The sequence below is a fragment of the Lepus europaeus genome, chromosome 5 (genome assembly GCF_033115175.1).
Source record: "Lepus europaeus isolate LE1 chromosome 5, mLepTim1.pri, whole genome shotgun sequence".
In the NCBI taxonomy this organism is placed as follows: domain Eukaryota; kingdom Metazoa; phylum Chordata; class Mammalia; order Lagomorpha; family Leporidae; genus Lepus; species Lepus europaeus.
Window position 1 is genome coordinate 43,100,427 of NC_084831.1, and position 27,549 is coordinate 43,127,975.

Genomic DNA, 27,549 nt, shown 5'->3' on the forward strand with positions numbered 1-27,549 from the left:
CTGATGCATTTTGTTATGCTCTTCTGTCCTCGTTTTTTTCTGCAAATTGTCAGATACCTCCAGAGACTAGATCAGACTCAGATTTGATCCCTTTTGCAAGACAATATATCTGCTGTTCTTTTAGCAGGAAGCACACAGTGTCTAGTTTTTGCTTTTTATTGATATTACCAGCCATTGATATTTAGTACCTACCCTGTTAACTCATTTGGTGTTGCAAAATGATAGTCTATTATTGTATTTTATTTATCAAAAATTATTTTATAGGGAGATACTTCTCTACATGTATTATTTGGTTATGGTTCAAATAGACAGGATAACTGCTTAGTTATTTCCATTTACATATCCAGGTGGGGTTTTTTTTGTTTGTTTTTTAAAGATTTATTTATTTGAAAGACAGAGTTACTGAGAGATGTAGAGCTAGAGATAGAGGTCTTTCATCCACTGGTTCACTCCCCAATTGGCCACAACAGCCAGAGCTGAGCTGATCTGAACCCAGGAGCCAGGAGCTTCTTCTGGATCTCTTGTGTGGGAGCAGGGGCCCAAGGACTTGGACCATCTTCTACTGCCTTCCCAGGCCATAGCTGAGAGCTGGATGGGAACTAGAACAGCTGGGACTTGAAACAGCACTCATATTGGATGTTGGTACTGCAGGCCAGGGCTTTAACCTGCTGTGTTACAGTGCCGGCCTCATATCCAGTTTTTGAGATAATGAATTGGCTTCAAACAACACCCACTTATATTTATAAAAAAGTATATATATATATATATTTTTTTTTTGACAGGCAGAGTTAGTGAGAGAGAGAGAGAGAGAGAGAGAGAAAGGTTTTCCTTTTTCCGTTGGTTCACCCCCCAAGTGGCCATTATGGCCAGTGCGTTGCGGCAGGCGCGCTGCGCTGATCTGAAGCCAGGAGCCAGGCGCCTCCTCCTGGTCTCCCATGCGGATGCAGGGCCCAAGGACTTGGGCCATCCTCCATTGCACTCCCAGGCCACAGCAGAGAGCTGGACTGAAAGAGGAGCAACCGGGACAGAACCGGCGCCCCAACCGGGACTAGAACCCGGGATGCTGGTACCGCAGGCAGAGGATTAGCCTATTGAGCCATGGCACCAGCCTATATATATCTTTTGAAAGGGTTGGACGCAGTGACTCCAACAAAACCTATATAGTCCATAGCATCAGGATTCGTAATAGTCAAGCGGTGGAAATGAGCAATTCAAGTGTTCACTCGCAGATGAATAGATAAATAAAATGTGGTATACCTATTCAATGGGATTTTTATAAAGTCTTAAAAAGGAAGGAAATTCTTACGCATGCTACGGCAAGGGTGAATCCATTATGCTAAATGAAATAAACCAGTCATGAAAAAACAAATATTGTATGATTTTACTTACGTAACATACCTGGAGTAGTCACAGTCATAGAGCAGTCAGAGTTATAGAGACAAAAAGTAGAAAGGTGGCTTCCAGGGTCTGGGGCAGGGGGGAAATGAGGAGTTATTGCTTATCAGATTGGGAAGATGAAAAAGTTCTGGTGATGGATGATGGTCATGGTTGCACAACAATGTAAATAATGCCACTGAACGGTAGACTTTAAAAATGGTTCTGAGTGGTAAGATCTATCTGTCTATTTTTCTTCCATCCTCCCCTCCTCTCCCCTCCTCTCCCCTCCTCTCCCCTCCCCTCCCCTCCCCTTCCCTCCCTTCCTCTCCTCTCCTCTCCTCTCCTCTCCTCCTCTTTTCACCAAAGAAACCTTTTATTTAAGAAATACAAACTTCATGCATTTCATAAATACAACTTTAGGAACATAGTGATTCTTCCCACTGTGCCCACACTCTCACCCACACTCCCACCCATCTTCCTCCTCCTTCTTTTATTCCCAGTCTTATTTTTTACTAAGATTATTTTCAAGTAACTTTATACACAGAAGATTAACTCTACACTAAGTAAAGAGCTCAACAAATTGTATGAAAAAAAAAAAAAACAACTGTTCCTCAACAGTTGAGACAAGGGCTGTTCAAAGTCATTATACCTCAAAGTTAATTTCACTTTTTTTTAAAAGATTTATGTATTTGAATGTCAGAATTACACAGAGAGAGGAGAGGCAGAGAGAGAGAGAGAGTGAGAGAGAGGTCTTCCATCTGATGGAAGTTGGCCACAATGGCCGGAGCTGTGCTGATCCAAAGCCAGGAGCCAGGAGTTTCTTCTGGGTCTCCCATGTGGGTGTAGGGGCCCAAGAACTTGGGCCATCTTCTACTGCTTTCCCAGGCCATAGCAAAGAGCTGGATTGGAAGTGGAGCAGCCAGGTATCGAACTCGCACCCATATGGGATGCCAGCACTTCAGACGAGGGCATTAACCCACTGTGTCACAGTGCTGGCCCCTAATTTCACTTTTTTTTAAGCATTATTATTATTATTTTTTTTTTTGAGAAACTTGACTAACTTTAAAGAAGAACCTAAGAATGATACATCTTTTGTGAGCACTTAGACATAATTTATGAGACATAAGAATATTTTCCACTTAATACACTAAAACAAAGTAAATCTTTGAGAACAAATTTTACTATTAATTCTCATAATACAACTCTTTGAGGACAGAGGTCCTGCATGAGAAGTTAGTGCACAGTAAATCCTATTGTTAATTTAACAATTAACACTCTTACATATGATGTCAGTGATCACCCAAGGCTCTTGACGTGAGCTGCCTCTGCTATAGAAGCCTTTTGAATCCACAAACTCTTTCAGTAATTAGACAAGGCCATAAGCAAAGTGGAAATTCTCTCCTCCCTTCAGAGAAAAGTACATCCTCCTTTGATAACCACTTCCTTCCACTGGAGTCTCACCCACAAAGGTCCTTCATATAGGATACTATTTGCCACAGTGTTTTGGCTTTCCATGCCTGAAATGCTCTCATGGGCTTTTTAGCTAGACCAGAATGCCTTAAAGACTGATTCTGAGGTTAGGGTGCTACTTAAAGCGATTGTCATTCTGTATGGACTGTATGGACTGCTTCCCATGTTGGAGCATTCACTCCTTTTTAATTCTATCTGTACTTATTGTTACCAAACACTTAATCCTATCTATATGATTACTTTAACACTTAAAATGTTATTTTTTAGCACCCAGCTTAAGGAGATTTGGAGTCTCATGTCAAGTTTTTAGACTGTATCCTTAGAAGTAAGTCCGTAGGAATGTATGAAGAACTATATAGCTTTACTGTTACAAACTTCATACATTTTATATTTACAACTTTAAGAACATGGTGATTCTTCCCACCGTGCCTGCCCTTTTACCCTCCTTCCTCCTCCCTCTTTTATTCTCACTCTTATTTTTTTTACTAAGATCTATTTTCAATTGACTTTATACACATATGATTAACTCTTTGTTAAGTAAAGAGTTTAACAAATAATATGAAATAAAACTGTTCTTTAACAGTCAAAACAAGGGCTGTTCAAATCATTGCTTCTGAAAGTGTCAGCTTCACTTCTACAGATTGCCCTTTAGGTGTTCTATCAGTTATCACAGGTCAGGGAGAACATATGATATTTGTCCCTTTGGGACTGGTTTATTTCACTAAGTATTTTATTTTCCAGATTCATCCATTCCATTGCAAAAGACTGGATTTCATTTTCTAACTGCTGTGGAGTATTCCATGGTGTACATATCCCATAATTTCTTTTTTTTTTTTTTAAATTTACTTGAGAGGTAGAGTTACAGACAGAGGGAGAGACAGAGAGAAAGGTCTTCTTTCTATTAGTTCACTCCCTAGACGGCCGCAACGGCACGATCTGAAGCCAGGAACCAGGAGCCTCTTCTGGGTCTCCCACGTGGGTGTGGGGGCCCAATGACTTGGACCATCTTCTACTGCTTTCCCAGGCCATAGCAGAGAGCTGGATCGGAAGAGGAGCAGCCGGGACTAGAACCAGTGCCAATGTGGGATGTTGGAGCTTCAGGCCAGCGCTTTAACCCGCTGTGCCACAGTGCCAGCCCCAAGGGTCAATTTCTTAATCTCTATGGAGATAAGATTGTTTACTTTGCAAAGTTCTGAGTCTTAGCAATTATTTATGTATAAATTTTTGCACATAGTTCACATCCAATATATAATAACTGTTAATGGATAATGGTGATGACAATAGTACTACCAGATAGATAAGGCATCTCTCATCCTGATGCCAAATGAGCCTGATGAGCTGTCATTGACTGCACCTCTGATCCTGCCCCTTCCCCATCTATCCTATCCTATGTTTTAATCACACATACTAATTTGTTCTTCAGTATATTTCTTCATTCCTTGTTACTGCTGACATTTTTTGTGTCATGAATATTCTGTACTCTCTGATGAGCTCATTTTATTGTATTTTTAAAGATTTATTTATCTACTTGAAAGGCAGAGTTAGAGAGAGAGAGAGAGAGAGAGAGAGAGATCTTCCATCCACTGGTTCACTCCCCAAATGGCCACAACAGCCAGATTTGGGCCAGGTAGAAGCCAGGAGCTTCTTCTGGGTCTCACACATGGGTGTAAGGGCCCAAGCACTTGGGCCATCTTCCGTTGCTCTCCTAGACCATTAGCAGGGAGCTGGATGGGAAGTGGAACAACTGGGACTTGAACTAGTACTCACATAGGATGTCAGTACTACATTGTGTCTTAACCCACTGCACCACAGCACTGGCCCCTGGTGAGTTCACTTTTTAGTAGTCTTTTGAAATGTTACCTTTACTGTGAAATCTTCTTAGTTTACATCTTTCAAACAGGTTTATTTTTCCTCTTTCCTTTTCCTTTTTCCTTTTTACATTTGTCACTAACAGCCATGTAAGTAGTTGTACAGTATTATGTGTTAACTTGTCTGTTTTCCCCACTAAGTAGTAAGTTCCCAACTTGTCATGATTGCCTCGCACATAGTAAATATATACTCAAAAATATGCTTATTGTTAATTTTATGTATTTATTAAAATGATGAATAAATCTTGGGGAATTTGCCTTTACTATGATTTACATACAAAAGCATTATGGGCATTATTTATCTTCAAGACAACATGTGACATTAGTATGATATGTTTTCTATAAAACAAAGCAAAACATGCATGTGGTTTTAGGCCACATGAAAAAAGAACAGGGAATAGAAACATGAAGGAAGCTCAGATCAGGCACTATGCCAGATGATTTTCCCATATGTTCCTGTGCTAATCCTGTCCGGACCATGGTCTTCTTTCATTTTACTGATGAAGAGACTGAGACTCAAACTACTTCACACAGGTCATAGTGGTGGTGAATTGGGCTCCAACCTGAGTCTATCTCATTCCAAAACTGTGCTCATTTCTTAATGTTATAGGTTCCCATTCCTCTTGATGAGAATTAGTGGAGATAACTTCAAGTTGTTGCAAAACAGTATAAAAATAGAGGAGCAGGTGTCAGCATTGTGGCATAGCAGGTTAAGCCATATCTGCAATGCCAGCATCTTATATGAGTGCCAGTTCCTGTCCTGACTGCCCCACTTCCGATATAGCTCCCTGCTGATGGCCTGGGAAAAGCAGCAAGGATGGCTCAGGTGCCCACCAGGCTAGAAGAAGCTCCTGGATCCTGGATTCAGCCTGGCCCAGACCTGGCTGTTGTGACCATTTGGGAACCAGTAGATGGAAGATATCTCTCTCTCTCTCTCTCTCTCTCTGTCTCTGTCTCTGTCTCTGTCTCTGTCTCTGTCTCTACCTCTTTGTAACTCTGCCTTTCAAATAAACAAATAATTAGCAACAACAACAACAATTAATAATAAAGGAGGAAAGCAGAAAAATAAAACGCTTTTTGTGCTGGTTACAAAGTTTGTGCCACTAGATGGTGCCCTTGCCCTGATGAAACAGGAAAATATTGCTTGAGTCCTGGGGCCCTCCACTGTATTAGCCAAAAGCATTTTCTGGTAACATCTGCAAAATGGAGAAAATAGCAACGTTAAAGGGGCAGTGCAAGCTAGAAGTGAGAATCGGGCATATATGAAATTCGAATCTAGATTATGCCGTGTATTAGCTTTGTAACTTAAGGCAACTCATCCATTCATCTGTAAGCACGATTTTGATTATCTCTGGAATGAATGTCATGCCATTTACTAATAGAGTTGTGGATGTCAGATTAATATATTAAAGTACCCAAACACAGTGTTTCGAACTTAATAATATCTTTATTTATTTATTTATTTATTTTGACAGGCAGAGTGGCTAGTGAGAGAGAGAGAGACAGAGAGAAAGGTCTTCCTTTTTGCCGTTGGTTCACCCTCCAATGGCCGCTGCGGCCGGCGCATCCTGCTGATCCGAAGCCAGGAGCCAGGTGCTTCTCCTGGTCTCCCATGCGGGTGTAGGGCCCAAGGACTTGGGCCATCCTCCACTGCCTTCCCGGGCCATAGCAGAGAGCTGGCCTGGAAGAGGGGCCACCGGGATAGAATCCGGCGCCCCAATTGGGACTAGAACCTGGTGTGCCGGCGCCGCAAGGCAGAGGATTAGCCTGTTAAGCCACGGCGCCGGCCGGGACTTAATAATATCTTAATGAATGGTAGTAATTTTTGTAATTAATAATTACTGTTAATATAGGTGTATCTCCAAATCTGAATAATTCTAAAGGGCCTTAGGAATCAACAAAGTAAGATTAATTCTTTTCTTTTTCTTTAGATTAATTATTTTCTACAAAGTTTTTAAATGCTGTATGCATTATTAGATTTTGAAAACTATTAATCTTTAGGTGACTTAAAGGAACTCTGTTTTACCTAGATCAGTGAAATTGAGTACAGATTGAGTATCTAAAATATTTGGGACCAGAAGTGTTTCATACTGTGGAATAGTTGCATATATGAGGGGTCCTCAGAAAGTTCATGGAAAGTACACATTATGGCAAAATATGCTTGAATTTTTAAAAGGTTTTTAAAATAAACTAAAATAAACTTTTAATTTCATATTCCATAAATGCTTTGAAATCCTCTTGTACATTATGAGATTCTTGGGGATAAAACCTAAATTATAACACAAAATTTGTTTATGTTTCATATGTACCTTATATACACAGCCTAAAGATAATTTTTCTTTAAAGTATATATTTTCTAATATTTATGTACTTTAATATTTTATTTTAAAGGCAGAGAGACTGAGACAGATTGAGAGAGAGAGAGAGAGAGAGAGAGAGATCTTCATTCTGCTGGTTCACTCCCAAATGCCCTCAAGTGCCAAGGCTGGGCCTGGTCAAAGCCAGGAGCCTGGAACTCCTTCTAGGTCTTCCACACCGGTGGCAAGGACTGAGCACTTGAGCCATCTTCTGATGCTTTCCCAGGTGCATTAACAGAGAGATAGATTGAAAACAGAGCAGCTGGGACTTGAACTCAGCACTTTGATATGGGATGCTAGTGTAGCTAGTGGCTTAACTTGCTGTGCCACAACATCAGCCCCCAAGGTATTATTTTTATTTTAACATATAACCTTAAAAACATTCTTCTCTCTCTCTCTTAGATCTCAGTTTTATAAGAATTCTGTTTTATCAATTGTCCTTTTGTTATGAAAAATTACTCTTTTTCTTCAGTCTTTATTATTCATTCAGTAGCCTTTGGCAAGCTCCATCTGTTCTATGAATTTGACATTGAAAATGTTCTCCCTTTAGCAAGGTGTGAACATTTATTTAAGCTCTGTGGTTATTACAGGGATTTCCATTACTGCCATATTTTCCGAATGTTTTAAATATTTCATAATTAAAGATTAAATTAAGAAATGATAGAAAAGTAGATTCCAGGTAAATGCTAACCACAAGAAAGCTGAGGAAAAATAATCCCAGACACAAAATATTTTAAGGAAAAAAATTAAAATTGTTATGGAAAAAGAGAATATCAAAGACTCAGTATCATATAGATAACATTGTTTGACAATGTTATTGTCAGTTAGAAACCCTAAAACCTACCTAAATTAGAAATCCCTTAACAAAACCTACCTCTTCATGTATAAACTTCTAAATAATTCATCAGTGAAAATAGAAATCATAATGGAAATTTTGAAATATTTAAACCTGAATGATAGTGAAGGAACCACATGTTAAAATTGCATCTAAAGATGTCTATGATTTATAATCTTTTTTTTTTTTTTTTTTTTTGCCGGGACTGGAACTGGCACCCACAGGAGATGCCCGCACTGCAGGTGGCAGCTTTACCTGCTATGCCACAGCCCAGCCCCAGGGAAGGGTTTTTTTTTTTTTTTTTAAACTTTTATTTAATGAATATAAATTTCCAGTGTACAGCTTATGGATTACAGTGGCTTTCCCCTCCCATAACTTCCCTCCCACCCGCAACCCTCCCCTCTCCCGCTCCCTCTCCCCTTCCATTTGCATCAAGATTCATTTTCAATTCCCTTTATATACAGAAGATCAATTTAGTATAAAGGTTTCAACAGTTTGCACCCACATAGACACACAAAGTGAAATATACTGTTTAAGTACTAGTTATAGCATCAAATCAAAATGTACAGCACATTAAGGATAGAGATCCCACATGAGGAGCAAGTGCACAGTGGCTCCTGTTGTTGACCCAACACATTGACACTCTAGTTTATGGCACCAGTAACCACCCTAGGCTGTCGTCATGAGTTGCCAAGGCTATGGAAGCCTTCCAAGTTTGCCGACTCTGATCATATTTCGACAAGGTCATAAAAGACAGAGTGAGAATAGTAACCAATGATCCTAAGAGTGGCATTTACCAGGTCTGAACAATTATACAGCATTAAGTGGGGAAGAGGACCATCAGTACACACAGGTTGGGAGTAGAGCCATTGGTGGTAGAGTAGAGGTTATGATTACAAAGGAATGAGGCCCAAGTACGCTAGACAGGGTCTAGAACAAAGGACAGAGTCATTATTAGATGTGCTAAGAAAGGTGCTGTCTAAGCTACAATTAAGTTTTCTGATTGAGAGGCAAGTAGAACCTGATAGAAGGGGCTTGATAATAATCTGGTAGGCTTTAGGCCTTGTAAATTCAGAGGCCCAGACCTATCTATCTCTTCATATGGGGTATATCCTAAGGGAGGTGTGAACCTCCTAGGGGAAGGCACTCTGTTGACTTTCATTACTTGGCTGGCCTGGGAGGAGAGCTGGCCAGGTAAAGGCAGGGGGCAACTCTAACAAGAAATTTACAGTTCTGCCTGCAATGTTGCTGACCCTACTTGACCACACCCTCAGCTGCAGTGGTCACTTTGGAAGTTGGGCTGAGTGAAGGGCTTTTCAGCTTAGAGCCAATAAGATCTGTGGCTCTGACCTGGGCATCCTTCGACTCCAGGGCAGGTCCATTTCCAGTGATCCAACTCTTGGCAGAGCTGCCAGGGCTCTTCACAAGCTGACTTCTGCTGAAGCCCAGGCTTACCTCATTGAAAGCCACTGCAGTGGACTGACCTGTTGGGTCTCCTTGAGGGCAGATCACTGTATAGATCAGCCATTAATAGGCCTGCCACCCATTGCTTCTGATGCCTAGCTTTCTTTTCCTCCTGGTTTGTGTTAAAGCAGACCAGAGGATGCAAGTCAAGGGAGTGCCAGTGTCCCATCTCTAATCTTCGGTGGCCTGAACTACAAGTCTATAGTCACAGGCATGTTCTGTAGTAGTTTTTCTAAGGTAGACAATGCCCATGAGGAAAATTATATTCTCACTTTAAAACTTTCTTTCCCTTTGGTCTGAAAGGGAGGTTTTTTCTACTTACTGTATACTTTGCTGATGGCGAAGTGAATCTAGCTATGAGATTATTATTTAAGTTCTTATTTTGGCTATGCTATTACAGAAAAATGTTAGCCATCTCTTTTATAAGGTCTAAAGATTAAATTGTGCGTCCTACAGATTCCTTCATAATAGATTTAGTTTCCTATCTTGAAGAGAATAGAGAAATGAAAGAACAAGTTGGGCTTAGAATAGAGAAATGAGGGAGCAAGTCCTAGATCGCTTGCTGACAATAGCAATATCACATGAATACTTAGCAAACAGTTTCAACCATTAGATAACAACTTAAGAAAACATTTACCAGAAGGTCCAATGCCTTCTATAAATTTTAAGAATCATGTATTTGAAAACACCTCTTAAATATCTAACATGGTGTAGTTTGTTTAACCAGCAAACTTAAGCACAACCATATAAAATGTTTTTAGTTTCTTTCTACCTACAAGTTTAAAACATATGATACATTGATTCAGGTCACTCAAATTAAAATGTATCTTTGATTGATTTTAGCAGCTTAAATTTATGGACAATCTTATCTATAAGCCATTTAAAATAAGACTCTTAATAAAATTTCCCCATGTGGACATACAATATGTACACACATTTAACATAGCATAATAGACCAATATAGCGTTTTTAATAATAGCTTTTAAAATCTTTAACTCTTTTTGTAGATTGCCAATTGATTTGAATTGCTTTTTTAGTAACCTCAGTTAACCATACTTTCTCTCAGTTGGTACTGTTAATACTTTATTGGCTTCATCTGTTTACAGAGCCATCCCAAAGTACTGAATACAATGGAAGTGGCTGGAAAAAGTCCATAGGAACCCATAGGAGGACAGCTACACACAGAACCAACAACGCTTTAGTTTTATGAGCAGCAAATCATATATAACTGTGGATGACAAAAGACTTTAAGTCGCCATGTTTAAAATTATAAACTCATAGACCAAATTTGATCTTGTTACAAGGTGATTATTCAAATCTTTGAAAATAAGCACATATTTACATAACCCATAGCTCTTAATAAAAATTCAGCTGTTTTTGAACAATTAGAATTTCACAGACATCAAGAGAACATAATAGATTACTTTAACACATTGCTTTAACAGAGCATCAGAGTTTAATTCTATGTCAAAGAGAAATTGAGCTTCCTGTGATCTTTTGCTGTGAGGTTTCCTTCCTTTACCTTCTTTCATATTGGTGACCATGTTTCTGTGTTTCTGTGTGTAACACATCTTTAAGCATCTTTTGCAGGGCAGGATGAGTGGCAACAAATTCTTTCAGTTTCTGTTTGCTATGAAAAGTCTTAATTTCACCTTCATTCACAAATGAGAGCTTTGCAGGATATAGTATTCTGGGCTGGCAGTTGTTCTCTCTTAGTACCTGGGCTATGTCTCGCCATTCCCTTCTAGCTTGTAGGGTTTCTGATGAGAAGTCTGCTGTGAGTCTAATTGGAGAGCCTCTAAGAGTAATCTGACGTTTCTCTCTTGCATCTTTTAGGATCTTTTCTTTGTGTTTCACTGTGGTGAGTTTGATTACAACATGTCGTGGTGAGGATCTCTTTTGGTCATGTTTATTAGGGGTTCTATAAGCTTCCTGTACTAAGATGCCTCTGTCCTTCTCCAAACCTGGGAAATTTTCTGCTAGTATCTCACTGAAAATGCCTTCTAATCCTTTCTCCCTCTCCATGCCTTCAGGAACTCCTAGAACCCGAATGTTGGGTTTTTTAATAGTATCCTGTAGATTCCCGACAATATTTTTTAGATTTCTGATTTCTTCTTCTTTTCTTTGGTTTGCCTGTTTCCTTTCCTGTTCTCTGTCTTCTAAGTCTGATATTCTCTCTTCTGCTTCGCCCATTCTGTTTTTAAGGCTCTCTAATGTGTTTGTCATTTGATCTATTGAATTCTTCATTTCATTATGATTTCTCGTCACTATCAGAGTTTCTTGTTCCACTAGTTGTTTCATTTCATTTTGATTCCTCCTTAATATTTCATTTTCACGAGAGAGATTTTCTATCTTGTCCATGAAGGATTTCTGTAGTTCAAGAATTTGTTTTTGAGAAGTTCTTAATGTTCTTAGCAATTTTTTGAGATCCGCTTCTTGCATTTCTTCGATCTCATCATCTTCATAATCTTGAATTGGGGTGTCTTTTTCATTTGGGGGCGTCATAGTGTCTTCCTTGTTCTTGTTAGCTTGGTTTTTGCGTTTGTTGTTTGGCATGTTGGAGATATTTGGTTTCTTCACTGTGGTGTTTTTTCTTGTTACACTATGGCTCTATATTAAGTGGACTGTCTGCTTTCGGTGGAGCCTTAGAGGCTTGAGATGAGTGTGGACTGAGAGCTGTGTTTGGTTCCTCAGGGCTGAGGGTGTGTCAAAGATGACACTCCCAGGTTAGGCGTGGTAAATCTCTCTTTCTTTTTTTGATTCAAAAGGGAAGTAATTCCGCACAGCTGAACGTAATTGGAGGTAGTAATTAGCAGGCAAATGATATACCCACAGTAGCCAGAGATTGGAAGCTCTTTCCCAAGGACCACACAGGGAATCTCTGCTGCCCTCAGTGTGGGCTCCAATTCTCCTGCAGTCTCCCACTGGGTTGCCAAGTTAGATGCTAATCTCCAGTTATTTCACCCCTCCCCCCAGAGTCAGGTTTTTCTGCTAGGCTCAGGGCCGGTGCAGACCTGAGGTCGCCCTGCTTATGACGTATGTCCAAAATGGCGCCTGCTCTTTGTCTTGCTCGCCTTTGAGAGGTGAGTGGAGAGAGAGAGACTCGTGTCCGTATCGGTCACTTTTTTTTTTTCCTCTCTCTCTTCTAGTTAGCCTGGTGAACTTTTCCCCACGGAGTTTCAAGCCTCGTTCCCTCTAGCCTCCTCTTTCCGCTTGCCCGCTGGTGTCTCGGGCTATGGAGGTTCGGCTCACCTCGCGTTCCAGCGCTGGTGCGTTGAGTCTGCCGCTGCTGTCCCGAACTTGGGCTCCCACGCTCTCCACGCAGGTCCACTGTGAATCACTAGTTCCGGAAGAGTTTCCTCTGCTGTTTCTTCCCCTACTCTTCCTTGACCCTGCAGTATCTCCACTTATATTAACGTGTTTCTTGACGAACTATCAATGTGCTTCCTTCCTATTCCGCCATCTTGCCGCTCTCCGATTTATAATCTTAAATGAATATAATATAGAGAAGGAAGATTAATGAACTAGTCATTAAATTTAAAAAGTCCATAAAAGAAGGATAACACTAGAAAAGTAGAAAGAAGAAAATAACAAAGAATATATTAATGAAATGGGAAATAAATAGCAAACTGAAAGCTGGTTTTAAGAGACAAGTAATGAAATAAGCCCATAGACCGGGGGAAAAGCAAAGGCACAAATAAACAATAATGAAAAAGGAGAGAAAAGTACATATACTGTCAAGGTACGAAATGTTCAGTGAGCCACCTCAAAAAACTTTTGCCAGTGAATTTAAAAACTTATGTGAAACGGAATCGTTTCCTAGAACAGTATAAATCAGAATTCAAGAAGAAATATGAAATGAATAGTACCACAGGGTGGGTGATATGGTGCACTGGGTCTTAAGGTGCTGCTTGGGAAATCCACATCTATATTGGAGTGCTGATTCCAGTCCCAGCTGCTCTGTTTCCAATCCAATTTCCTGTTACTGTGCCTAGGAAGATAGCAGGTTATACCCCCAATACTTGGGTCCTTTCCATCCCTGTGGGAAACCCAGAAGGAGTTCCTGACTACTGTCTTTGGCCTGGCCTCATCCTGGTTGTTGAGGGATAGATTCTCCAGCAGGTGGAGAATCTCTCTCTGTCTCTTCTTTTCTGTCACTGTTTTAAATAAATAAATCTATTTGATGTTGTTGAAGATTTTATTTATTTGAAATGCATAGTGACAGAGAGAGAGAGAGAGAGAGAGAGAGAGGTGGCAGCTTAATCCACTGTGCCACATTACTGGCCCCTCAACTGATTTTTTGAAGCTGGTATAATCTTAATACAAAATCATGCAAAGACATTTTTATTTTTTATTTTTATTTTATTTTGTTTAAAGAATGCAACTGCATGCATTTAATACATACAGATTTGAGAACATGATGCTTCTTCCCCTCCACCACCCTCTCACCCATACTCCTGCCTTTCTTCCTCCTCCCTCTTCCTTTCCCATTCTAAGTTTTTACAGAGATCAATTTTCAGTTAATTTTTATACTCTTAAGATTAGCCCTACACCAAATAGAGAGTTCACCAATTAGTATGAAGAAAAAAAAGAAGAATAGAGCAAAAACAAACAAACAATAAAAACATTGTTCTCCAACATTCAAGGCAAGGGCTGTTCAAAGTCATTGCATCTCAAAGTTTCAGCTTTGCTCCTATAGATTATATTTTAAGTAGTCTGTTAGTCACCACAGATCAGAGAGACCATATGGTATTTGTCCTTTTGTGGCTGGCTTATTTCACTAAGTAAAATGGTTTCCAGTTGCATCCATTTTGTTGCCAGTGACAAGAGTGTAGTATTCCATAGTGTATATATATATATATATATATATATATATATATATACCATACTTTCTTTGTCTAGTCTTCATTTGATGGATATCTGGGTTGATTCCATATCTTAACTATTGTAAATTGAGCTGAAATGAACACAAGGGTACAAATAACTCTTTAGTATGCTGATTTCATTTCCTTTGGATAAATTCCCAGGAGTGGAATGGCTGGATCATATGGTGGGTCTATATTCAGCCTTCTGAGATGTCTCCAAACTATCTTCCATAGTGGCTGTATCAGTTTACATTCCCACCAACAGTGGATAAAGGTATCCTTCTCCCACATCCTCACCAGCATTTGTTGTTGGTTGATTTCTGATGTAAGCCATTCTGACAGGGGTGAGGTGAAACTTCATTATGGTTTTGATTTGCATTTCCCTGATGGCTAATGGTCCTGAGCATTTTTTCATGTGTCTATTGGACATTTGAATTTTCCCTATTGAAAAATGTCTGTTCAGTTCCTTTGTCCATTTCCTAATTGGATTGTTTGTTGTTGTTGAGTTTCTTAAGTTCTTTATAAGTTTTGGAAGGTAGTCCTCTATCATTTGCATTGTTTGCAAATATTTTCTCCCATTCTGTCAGTTGCCTCTTCACTTTGTTGAGTGTCTCTTTTGCAGTGCAGAAGCTTCTCAGTTTTATTTAATCCCACTTGTTAATTTTGGCTTTGATTGTGCTTCTGGGATCTTTTTCAAGAAGTCTATCCCTATGCCAATGTCTTGTAGGATTTTCCCAATGTTCTCTAGTAATTTGATAATATCATGCCTTAGATTTAGGTCCATTTTAAGTAGTTTTTTTAAAATTATTTTATTTATTTGAAAGACAGAGAGAGAGGTAGAGTCAGAGAGAGCGATAGAGAGAGATCCTGTATTCCTCTGGTTCATTCCCCAAATGACTGCAACGGCAACAGCTGAGCTCATCCGAAGCCAGGTGCCAGGAGCTTCTTCTGGGTCTCCCACGTGGGTTCAGGGGCCCAAGGACTTGGGCCATTTTCCACTGCTTTCCCTGGCCATAGCAGAGAGCTGGATCAGAAGAGGAGCAGCTGGGCCTAGAACCAGTGTCCATATGGGATGCTGGTGCTGCATGCTGGGGCTTTAACCTGCTGTGCCACAGCACCAGCCCTGAGTGTATCTTTGTGTAAGATGTGAGGTAGGAGTCTTCATACTTCTGCATGTGGAGATCCAGTTTTCCCAGTACCATTTGTTGAAGAGACTATCTTGGCTCCAGGAGTTGATTTTTGCTCCTTTGTCACAGGTAAGTTGGTTGTAATGTGTGGATTTATTTCTGGGGTTTCTGTTCTCCATTGGTCTACGCATCTGTTTTTGTGGCAAGGGCATTTTAAGGAAGGATGTTTTTAGGGCAGAGTCTTTATTAATGTAGATTTCAAAATCCTAAACAAAATGCAGTTAACTCTGCCTGGCAATGTCTTATCAAAAAGTGTTACAACCAAATAGGATTTATTCTGAGGATAGTAGGATGCTAATTTTAAAATCAATTAATTTACCATATTAACAAATTCATGGAGGAAAACTACATGACCATCTGTTAAATGCGGAAGCAGCAGGGAATAAAATAAAACATGCATTCAAGATTAAGCAGAATTAGGGGTAGAAAAGAACATTCTTAACTGGATAAAGGATATTTACTAAAAGGCTACTATGCACTTACCGATTAAGTGGTCTGAATGTTGTCTTTAAAATCATGAGATGGAGGCATGTGCTTTTGGTGTGGCTTTACAGTGTTACACATTGGAGGTCCTAGTGAATGCTATAAAATAAGAGAGAAAAAAAACAAAAGCTAGAAGACTTGTTAAGGAACCATCATGATTAGTATCTGTAGATAATGTCTCCATACAGACTATAGTAGAGATCCTGGAAAATATGGCGATGAAAGAATAGGAACAAAAGATAAGGAATCTGATCTGGAGTGAAGAATAAAAATTACGGGTATTTGCAAATGATGTGATTGTCTATGTAAGAAAAGCCCACAAGAGTCTACAAAAAAATCTTGTGAATGACCAACCTTCAGCAAAGTTTTTGGATATGAGATCAATACACAGAAATCAGTAATGTTCTATTATATCATATACAACCATTTAGAAAAGTTATCTAAAAATTCTATTTGCAATCGTAACAAGAACTCTTAAGTTGCCTAGGAATATATTTTCTAAGGTAAATGCATTCTTTCAAAGGAGAAAAATCATGAAACATTCTTGATAGCCTAAAGGAAGATTTGAATAAAGGAAAAGCTATACATGGTTAGAATTAATATCATGTATATGTTCATTCTTCCTCAGTTAATATATAAACACAATGCAGTTCAAGTCAGAACTACATTTAGGCTTATCAGGGAGCTTGATAAGGTGTTTCTAAAATCATTTAAGATAGTAAAGGGGCAAAAGACAATTTTAAAGCAAAAGAAGTTGGGATTTTGCCACTCCAGATGTTAAGATTTTTTATGAAACTGTGGTAATTTAAATAGTACAGTATTGATATAAGAGTAAGGAAGTAGATCAATAGAACAGAAAAGAATTAAGAAACAGAGCTATTCCATAAATGGGAATTTGGTATATGCAGAGCATTACAAATCAGACAAGTGTCAGGAAGTGAAACTTGGTCAGTCAACTGCCCATACAGAAAAAATAAAATCATTTGCAACCTCATGCTAAATACAAAATAAACTCCAGAATTTTTAAAGTTTTAAAATGAAAATGTAAACTTAGATGAAATATTGAAGAGTGTCTTTATGACATCAAGATAGAGTAGGATATTTGTTGAACTTTTTTAACATAGTTAATCATTAATCATATGTGTATAAATTTAATTGAAAATAGATCTTAGTAAAAAATAGGAAAGGGAATAGGAGAGGGAGGAGGAAGAGAGATGTTAGAGTAGATGGGAGGGTGGGTACGGTGGGAAGATTCACCATTTTCGTAAAGTTGTAATTATGAAATATATGAAGTTTATATTCTTTAAATAAGATTTCTGGGGAAAAAATGAAGTGCCACAGAAGCATGTAAAAAAAAAGTTAGAATAGGATGTCTTGAAGCACAGATTATGATGGCAATGATTGGTGGATTTGACAACGTTCAAATTTTAAAATCTTTGGACAGAAAGGAAAAGACAACCCATTAACAAGGAAAGAAATAATAATATATGCAACTTATAAGAATTAATAGCCAGAATATATAAATAACTCATACAAATCAACAAAAAAGACAAGAAAGCCCCAAAGAATGTATACAAATTAGTAAGAGAGACAAAAGAATATTCCAACAGGAAATGTACAAAGCATATTTGCATGCAATTCATATAAGAGAAAATAGGAAGGTAACAAATATAGGGTGGGAGCTGTGGTACAGTGGGTTAAGCCACTGCTTCTAAAACCTGCATCTCATCCCAGAGTGCTTATTTGAGTCCTGGCTACTCTACTTCCATTCAGCCTCCTACTAGTGTGCCTGGGAAGTAGTGGATGGTGGCTCAAGTACTTGAGTTCCCTACCAGCCACATGGGAAGCCCCAAGTATGGTACCTGCCTCCTAGCTTCTGCCAGACCCAACCACAGCTATTGTGAGAATCTGGGGAGTGAACCAGTGGTTCACTGTCTCTGTCTCTCTTTTTCTGTCACTCTGCTTTTCAAATAGATAAATAATGCTTTTAAAATATATATATGTTCTAAATATGAATAGTGCCTATGCACTTTTTTCAAAATGGAAAGTATATTTTATGTATTTATACACAAATATACACACACATATGAGGGCACTTCAGAAAATTTGTGGGAGAATGGAATTATTTATTCATTTATTTATTTTTATTTTATGACAGACAGAGAGTTAGACAATGAGAGAGAGACAGAGAGAAAGGTCTTCCTTCCATTGGTTCACCCCCAAAATGGCCACTACGGCTGGCGCACTGCGCCGATCCGAAGCCCGGAGCCAGATACTTCCTCCTGGTCTTCCATGTAGGTGCAGGACCCAAGCACTTGGGCCATCCTCCACTGCCTTCCCGGGCCACAGCAGAGAGCTGGACTGGAAGAGGAGCAATCGGGACAGAATCCGGCACCCCAACTGGGACTAGAACCCAGGGTGCCGGCACTGCAGGCGGAGGATTAGCCTAGTGAGCTGCGGCACTGGCCGGGAAAATGGAATTAAAAGAAGCTTATTTTAGTGTGAAAAAATTTGAGATCCATGCATGGTTTTTACATAATACATCTTCCATGAATGTTTTGAAGATCCCTAGTATGTATATAAATAAAATCTATACCTATATATGTTTATATTCTCAACATGAATAAACCTCGAAAGCATGTTTAGTGGAAAACAAAACATGCAAAATTTGCAAAACAAAGCAAATTATTTAAAACCATTATTGGCCCCTAGAATAGTGCCTAGAACATTTAAATAGCTGCTAAATCAATTAATGAATGATACTGAAGCAGGTCTTCCATGCAACTTCTTTTTTAGTGAACAATTTGGACCTTGAGCCTCTCTGCTTTCTTCCATTTTATTGACTTCTCTTTCTGCACCTAGATCATGTGCTCATCTGGGGCAAAGGCATGTCTTTTTTGTTAAGATTTATTTATTTATTTGAAAGAGTTACACAGAGAGAGAAGGGTGCTTGCATGTGCACGCGCGCACGAGAGAGAGAGAGAGAGAGAAGGAGAGAGAGAGGGAGGGATCGATCTTCCATCCGCTAGTTCACTCCTCAAATGGCTATAATAGCCAGACCATAGCAGAGAGTTGGATTAGAAGTGGAGCAGCAGGGAATCAAACCAGCGCCCATATGGATGCCAGCATTGCAGGCAGCGACTTTACCCACTACACTACATCTCCTGCCCCCAAAGGCATATCTTATTCCTGTTTATATTCCCTGTCTATTTTGTTCTTGGCCTAGAATAGCCTTTTAATAATAAGTATACTGAAATAATTGGTGAATATTGCCCATTATAATAATATACCATTAGAAAGGGTTTGGATTAGGAGTTGCAAGACTTCGATTCTTCTGCCATTTAGTTGGATCTTGGGCAAATTTTTTGATGTCTCTGAACTTTCTAAACTCTGAAGAGGGGCATTAACCTGTCTGCCTGTATCACAGAGAACATATTTAAAGGCACAATAAGAATGTAAGATAGACTTCCAATGTTATTTCAGCAGTGAGGGAAAGTACTTAGTTGTAGAGGTATAGTGGGAGTAGCTATCCTGTGTATTCTTAGTATAACCTACATTCATTTTAAGAGCTGTGTGAGCAATCTGTATCCTGTTGAAGTCGTGTTTTGTTTTGTTTTTAAATGATCTTTGGAACCAGTTTACCAGCATATTTTTCTCCTCTTGCAAAGGGAGATTGGTCTCCAACTAGCAAGACTTCTATTTGTTTGTTTCCCAATACATGAATACAAAACTGTCCTTCTGTCTTTGGAACCTGAACTATGATTCAGGTCTGAAATTTCTTAAGTTTGTGTGTAGCAAAAACATAAGATAAAGTCAGGAAGTCTATCCTATTGGACAAAGCTGTGTAGCCCCAGTTACTTTTTACCTGAAATCTGGCTAGTGTGACTGTGGAGCAATAGGTACCTTGGTGAGTACAAGCACTGACAGAACTTGAAAAATTAGCTGACTGAAACCTTCAGAAAAAGTCATGAGAGATCACTGAAAGATAAATGTTTATTATATTGGCACAATGGGTCATGAGAGCAGATTTGAAATTAAAATGTTGGTATTTTGGTGGGTTAGTATAATAGTTTTACTTAGCAGTGAAACACCATTTTATATTTGGATTATCAAATGGAGTTTGCCAGATACAAAAAACTTTTAAAAATACTGTAAACTCAGGTTCGGGACAGGAATGATGCTGTAGGTTGAGAGAACATGTACAGAGATATGGTGGTAGGAGAGAACTTGGGATATTTGCTAATTCTCAAGCTGTTTGTATGTAGAATTTGATATGAAAGATGAGACTGGAGAAATAGGCATGGAGAAAATCACTGGAGACCTTATAAACCGGGTTGGGATATAGTGATGACCATCTCCCCTAAACTAGGACACTCTTGGGAGTGAAAGGGGGAGTCTCTTCATTGTGCCAAGGCAACAAGAATAATCCAAGATTGTTCCAAGCAAACCTTATATAAAGGTGAAGAAGAGCCATTGATGTTACACATCCTACCAGGATTGAAAGTTTAATAATATAATCAAGAGGCTTGGGCATCTCTGAATAATGTTGCCTGGAAGGGAATGACAGAGGCAGGCCAATTGCTAGTTGAGAATGTGGAGTTGAAAATTGTTGTTACTATTGTTAAAGAGGGTAAAAGAGTTGAGATTTTGTAAATGCAGTTGAGAAAGAGCCAATGGAGTGAGAGAGAACTTGGAAATTGGCAGTAAGAGACCTGAGCAAAGGTGATAGGGATGGAACATCAGTGGAGGGACTGAGGTTTAGATAGAAGATGAATTCCTTTTCCATTATAAGTGGAAAAGGAACAAGAAGAGTTTAGATGCAGGTAGGAGTGCATAGCAGGAAGGCTGAGTTCCCACCTGAACACCACCTTTGTTTTTGTTGGCAGTCCTGGCCAATGAATAAAGCAAGGAAAAAAGTATTAAGTATAAGGATTAGAATACAAGAAATAAAACTATTATTCACAGCAACTTAATTGAGCATGGAAAATCAGAGAGAATCTATAGATATGCTATGAGAATTGATATGTGTATTTAGCAACATTACTGGGTATATTACTATATAAAATTCAAGTGTATTTTAGTATTCTGCCAGCTAGTAATTAGAAAATTAAAAAAGTAAGATTTTCATAATATCATTAAAAATATCAACTAAGAATATTAACAAAATGTGAGACCTCTATTCAGAAAACTGTAAACTTTATTGAAATTGAAGATCTAAATCAATGGCAATCCTAGTTGTTTTCGTCAGTTCAATCAGTATGGTGGTGGTGGTGTGTGTGTGTGTGTGTGTAACTTGTTCAGCTGACTCTAAAATTTTTAAGGGGCCAAGAATACCCAGTTCTGAGTCCTGCCATTTCAGCCATTAACAGAACCCAGTAGAAAGGTGACTCTCTCACCTGCCCCTCTGGAAAAGGCTGAGTGACTATGGAGGTAATGTTGATCTATAATTTATAAAGGCTGAGAAAAAAAAGTTGGAGGGCTTACTTCGCCTGATATCCAAGGCTTCCAGAAGATAATGAAAGAGAATATTTCCATGCCTCTGGGACTGTGGAAGTCATCTTATAGGAGAAAGCACATGACTATAAAGTGTAAAATCGATAACATTGTGCTTCATTAAAGTTAGAAACCCTTCATTAGAAGACATCATTATGAGAGAGCAAAGGTAGGTAACAGAGAGGAAGAAAATACTTGCCTAATTTATACCCAATTATGGGTACATTTGCAGAGTAGATAAAGAGTTCCTACAAATAATTAGAAGAAAACAGTCCAGTCCTATCAGTGGACAAGGAATTTGAACTATTTCATGGAAGAGGATATTTACATGGCTAACTTCAAATATGAAGTTAATTGTCTTATCAGTTATTAGGGAAATAGAAAGCAAAACCACTATGAAATACTGATATTCAATTTTTAATAAAGACTAAAGTAAGAGTGTGGGACCGGCACTGTGGTGTAGTGAGTAAAGATAGCTCTTGCAGTACTGGCATCCCAAATGGGCACCGGTTCAAGTCTCAGCTGCTCCACTTCCGATCCAGCTCTCTGCTGTGGCCTGAGAAAGCAGTAGAAGATGGCCCAAGTTCTCAGACCCCAGCACCTGCGTGGGAAGACCTGGAGGAAGCCCTGGCTACTGGCTTTTGATCAGCACAGCTCCGGCCGTTGTGGCCAATTGAGGAGTGAACCAGTGGATGGAAAACCTCTCTCTCTGCTTCTTGTCCTCTCTTTGTGGAGCTCTTTCAAATAAATAAATAAAAGTCTTTAAAAAGAAAGTAAAAGTATTAGTGAAGATGTAGAACAATGGAAACTTGTGTATTCTATTGGTGAGATGTAATTGGCACAGCTACTTTTTTCTTTTTAAAGATTTATTTATTTATTTGAAAGTTAGAGTAACACACAGAGAGAAGGAGAGGCAGAGAGAGAGAGAGAGAGATCTTTCATCCACTGGTTCACTCCCCAGTTTGCGGCCGGAGCTGCGCTGATCTGAAGCCAGGAGCCAGGAGCTCCTTCCAGTTCTTTCATGCGGGTGCAGGGGTCCAAGGACTTGGGCCATCTTCTACTGCTTTCCCAGGCCATAGCAGGGAGCTGGTTCAGAAGTGGAGCAGCCAGGACTCGAACCGGCACCCATATGGGATGCTGGGACTGCAGGCTGCAGCTTTACCTGCCATGCCCAAGTGCTGGCCCTGGCACAACTACTTTTTTAAAAAAAATTGTTTAAAAGATTTTTTTAAAGATTTATTTTATTTATTTGAAAGACAGCATCATAGATAGGGAGAGAAGGAGAGAGAGAGAGGTATCTTCCTTCCACTGGTTCACTCTCCATAGCTGCAACAGCTGGGACTGGGCCAGGTCGAAGCCAGGACACTAGAACTCCATCCAGGTCTTTCACGTGACTAACAGGGACCTAAGCACTTGAGCTATCTTCTTTCCCAGGCATATTCGCAGGGAGCTGGATCAGAAGTAGAGCAGCCAGGACTTGAACCAGTGGCACTCAGATGGGATGCCGGTGTTGGAACCAGTAGCTTAACCTGCTGCACCACAGCACCTGCCCCACACAGCCACTTTTGGGAACCATTTGACAGTATTGACTGAAATTGAGCCATGTATGCCCTAATGATCTGGCAGATTCACTTATATTTGTATCTGATAGAAATGTAAGCATATATATAATCAAAGATATAAATAAGAATGTCCATAGTAGCATCATTATAATAATACAAAACTGGAAACAATATAAATGTCAGTGAAATGGAGAAATTGTGGATCTTCATATAGAATACTAGCAGTAAAAATTAGCAAACTGCTGCTACATGGAACAATATCAACCTCACAAACATTTGAAAGAAGCCAAGTATAAAGGAAAATATACAATATCACCCCATTTTATAGATATACAATTCAAGGATAGACAAAACCAATTTTAATGTTAGAACTTACCTTAGGTATAAAGGGTAGGATTGATTAGGAAAGGTTGCAAGAGGAGTCTCTGTTCATTGAGCTTGTACACTTACAAGATTTGTGTGTTTCAATATAGATTTCTTTCCAAATGAGATAGTTTGTGTAAAATGTCTAGCATAATTGAAATTAGCACTCATTGAAAATGTTCAGTGATTGGCAACATTAGCTATTTACTATGATTTAGTTCTCTGCAATGACAAGGGACAGAGTGGTGCTGTCCAATAGAACTTTCTGCAGTGACTGAAATGTTCTGTATTTGTGCTGTACAGTTCCACACCCACCAACCACATGTGGCCATAGGCTATTATATTGGACAATGTAAATATAGAATATTGCCATGGGAATTGAGTGAGTGAATAAGAATGGCAATGAAGTTTTTTAAATTGAACAAATCAAGAAACTGAAAGGCTAGAATGTTGGATACATTGTGCATGTATACATTAGAGGACATGCAGGAGAATGGCAAGGTCCATTTGGAGAAGGAGACTGTTAGCTAGATGCCAGAGACTTAAAGAAGCCTTCCTGGGGAGGAGAGAATAGTGTAATGGATCAGAAAGAAACACTTTGTCCCTGTGTAGATTGCCAAAGGTATTTAGGGAGACTTGTTTGTGAAGCACAGTGTAGGTAGTGAAGAGCCATTGAAGGAGAGGGTCTCGAGGAGATGGTCAGCAGCAGCAACAGACGCTGCAGCACACTCAGAAGTAGTACAGTGGTCCTCGGAGACCTGTGCAAGAAATTTGATGCTGTGAGAGGAAGGAGGCTAGACTGCAAGAGTGGAAGAAAGGTTAAGGCATGGCCAATTTGCAAAAAATCTCTCTCTCAAAGTGGTGAGAGAGGAGGTGGGGGTTAGAGGGAGATGTGAAGTTTTCTGTTGTTTTACAAATAGTAGAGAATTAAATTTGAGAAATGATTTTTTAAAGAAAAGATTTGCTTATTTATTTGAAAGGCCAAGTTATAGAGAGGCAGAGAGAGGAAGAGAGATTTTTTTTTTTTAAAGATTTATTTGAAAGAGTTACAGAGAGAGGTAGAGACAGAGAGAGAGGTCTTCAATCCATTGATTTACTCCCCAGATGGCCACAACGGCTGGAGCTGCACTGATTCCGGAGCTGCGCCGATCTGAAGCCAGAAGCCATAAGCCTCTTCCGGGTCTCCCACATGGGTGCAGGGGTCCAAGGACTTGGGCCATCTTCTACTGCTTTCCCAGGCCATAGCAGAGAACTGGATCAGAAGAGGAGCAGCTGAGACTAGAACCTGCGCCCATATGGAATGCCGGTGCTTCAGGCCAGGGCTTTAACCCGCTGCGCCACAGCACCGGCCACATGAGAGAGATATCTTCCATCTGCTGGTTCATTCCTCAAATGGCTGAAACAGCCAGAGCTATGTTGATCCAAAGTCAGAGCTAGAAGCTTCTTCCAGGTCTCCCACATGGGTGCAGGGGCCCAAGGACTTGGGCCATCTTCTACTGCTTTCCCAGGCCACAGCAGAGAGCTGGATCAGAAGTGGTGCAGCTGGGTCTTGAACCAGTGCCCTTATGAGATGCTGGCACTGCAAACGGCGGCTTTACCTTCTATGCCACAGTGCCGGTCCCATGGAATGATTTTTCAAAAACTACGCTTTCAGTGTGTGGAAGAAATGTTGAGATGGTGCATATGTAGGATCTCTGGGAGGTGGGGAGGAAAGAAGCTGGGTGATAACAGTGGAAGGCTGGTTTGGGCCAAGTTTTGAAAAGTCTTGAAAGGCAATATGAAGTAATGTTTGCTTTATGTAGTAGTTCAGGCAGAGTCATGGAAGATTTCAAATCTTTGGATCTCCTGTAAGAGTCTGTGCTTTAGGAATGTTACTCTGTGTGTGTGTGTGCGCGCGCATGTGTGCACTTTAGGAATGATATAGGGAGAACTATGAATAGATAATGGCCAAACTGAAGACAGATTGCATTACCAAGCAAGAAATAAAGAAAACCTGTATCAAAACAACAGCTGTGAGGATGCAGAAGAGTTAGTGAACCTAAGATAATAGTTCAGAGATAGAATGAGCACATCTTGTGATAATGGAATGAATAAGAATTTGTATAGAACTTGTATAGTTATTTCAATATGGGATCCTGGCATCCTAACTACTGCGCCCCATACCTGCCTCTGATTTTGTAAAAAAGGACTGTGCATGAATGAATGAGTCACGTCTGTTGGGAGAAAAGGAAGTAAACATGAGAGTTAGGAAATAGGCTATACAATATATTCATGGCTAATTTAATGTGTAAAAGATGGTTCTGAAGGTTTCTCTCTGACTTAACTGGGAACCCAAGAGAAAGAAAAGCCATTTGGGAGTGGGTTGAATTACAATAGCATTATTGAGATAAGATTCATTTACCATGTAACTCACCCATATGCAATTTATATATATATATATGTATATATATATATATACATATATATATATATTAAAGATTTATTTATTTTAAAGGCAGGGAGACACAAAAAGAGAGAAATCTTCCATCTACTGGTTCAATTCCCAAACAACTGCAACTGGCTAGATTGGGCCAGGCTGAAGCCAGGAGCCAGGAACTCCATTAAGATCTCTGACGAGGTGGGAGGAGTCCAAGTACCATCATCCATTGACTTCCCAGACACATTAGCAGGAAGCTGGATTGAAGCAGAGCAGCTAGGATTTGAACAAGTGCCCTGATGTGGGATGTTTAACTCACTGTGCCACAACACTAACCCCTAAGATTGACATTCACCATGTAAAGTTAAAAATGTTTTCTTCCTTCCCTAAAGAAATGTGGTACTCCTTATTTATCTCTAGCCCACTGAATTACACTCACCTTTTTGCATGCTTTATCTCTTTTGGAAAAGTACCTTGAAAGCAAGGAATATTGTCAGATATTCCAGAGCTGTATATAGTATACATGTTTGTAATAAGTTATAACTCAGCAAGTACTTGAAAGATCATAAGTTAGAAGGTTAATTTAGTTAACCACAAAATTCAGAAAATAACCAGAATGAACTGCTCCCATGTGTTCTTATACACTGAGGTTTGTGTGTATTTGGAATAGATGGATATCATGCCAATGATGACCTGGTGCTGGTTCTGCCAGTAACTCTTTGTGTGACCTTGGATAAGTCATTATACTCTCTGGAGGCACTTTGCTTGTCTAAAAATAGGAATTAAGTTTATTGCTCAATCTGAGTCTGAGGAGTAAATAAGATAACTCTGGTAGTGGGGTTTTGAGAGAGTTGGGGTTCATCCAGATATTCTCAGGGAAGAAATTAATAAATGTTTGACTCCAAATGTCTTAGTCCCATAATAGGTGTAGTCCCCCATGTAACCTTTCTTCATGGGATTGATATTTTGTCCCCTTGAAGTATTTTCATCCTCTTTTTTTTCAAGGACTGTGGTTTTATTTGTTGCATACTGTTTCTCATGTAACCAACCTGGAGCATATCACCTATCCCCTGTTCTCTAGTCTTTCTGGAATAATTAAAATATTTATTTCTCAAGGACAGTGAACAATAGATTCCCTATTTGCATAGTTTTCTTTCTTTTAATTCTTGTTGTTTTAACAGGATGTATTAGTTGAAAATCTTGAAAAAATTCAAGGTTTAAAACCCACCCTATCAACCTTCCCAAACCAAGCAACTTATACACATGATTCTTTACTCCCTGTCCCATTTACAGAGCTGTTTATCGTTTCTTTAGAAAACATATATTTCATGTGTACTTGAGTGCCATGTGTCAAAATAATCCTTGATTTCCAAGACCTCATAGCAGTTCAGTGGGAGAAGGCAGACAGATAAATAGATAATCATAGTAGAGTGTGAAAGCGTAATAGCAGAGCAATGTAAAAGTGGTTATGTGAGCACCTGGAAGAAGGGGTTGGGACAGTGTTTTTTGTTTTTTTGTTTTTGTTTTTGTTTTTGTTTTTTGACAGGCAGAGTGGACAGTGAGAGAGAGAGACAGAGAGAAAGGTCTTCCTTTGCCATTGGTTCACCCTCCAATGGCCGCCGCGGTAGGTGCGCTGCGGCCGGCGCACCGCGCTGATCCGATAGCAGGAGCCAGGTGCTTCTCCTGGTCTCCCATGGGGTGCAGGGCCCAAGCACTTGAGCCATCCTCCACTGCACTCCCAGGCCACAGCAGAGAGCTGGCCTGGAAGAGGAACAACCGGGACAGAATCTGGTGCCCCGACCAGGACTA

The 27,549-nt window shown here is 39.6% G+C and overlaps 1 protein-coding gene across 4 annotated transcripts in view; it reads left to right on the plus strand.

Annotated features, from left to right (window-relative positions):
• Positions 1-27,549, plus strand: part of OSBPL9 (oxysterol binding protein like 9) — a 194,666-nt gene that overhangs the window by 40,139 nt on the left and 126,978 nt on the right. The window lies entirely within an intron of this gene.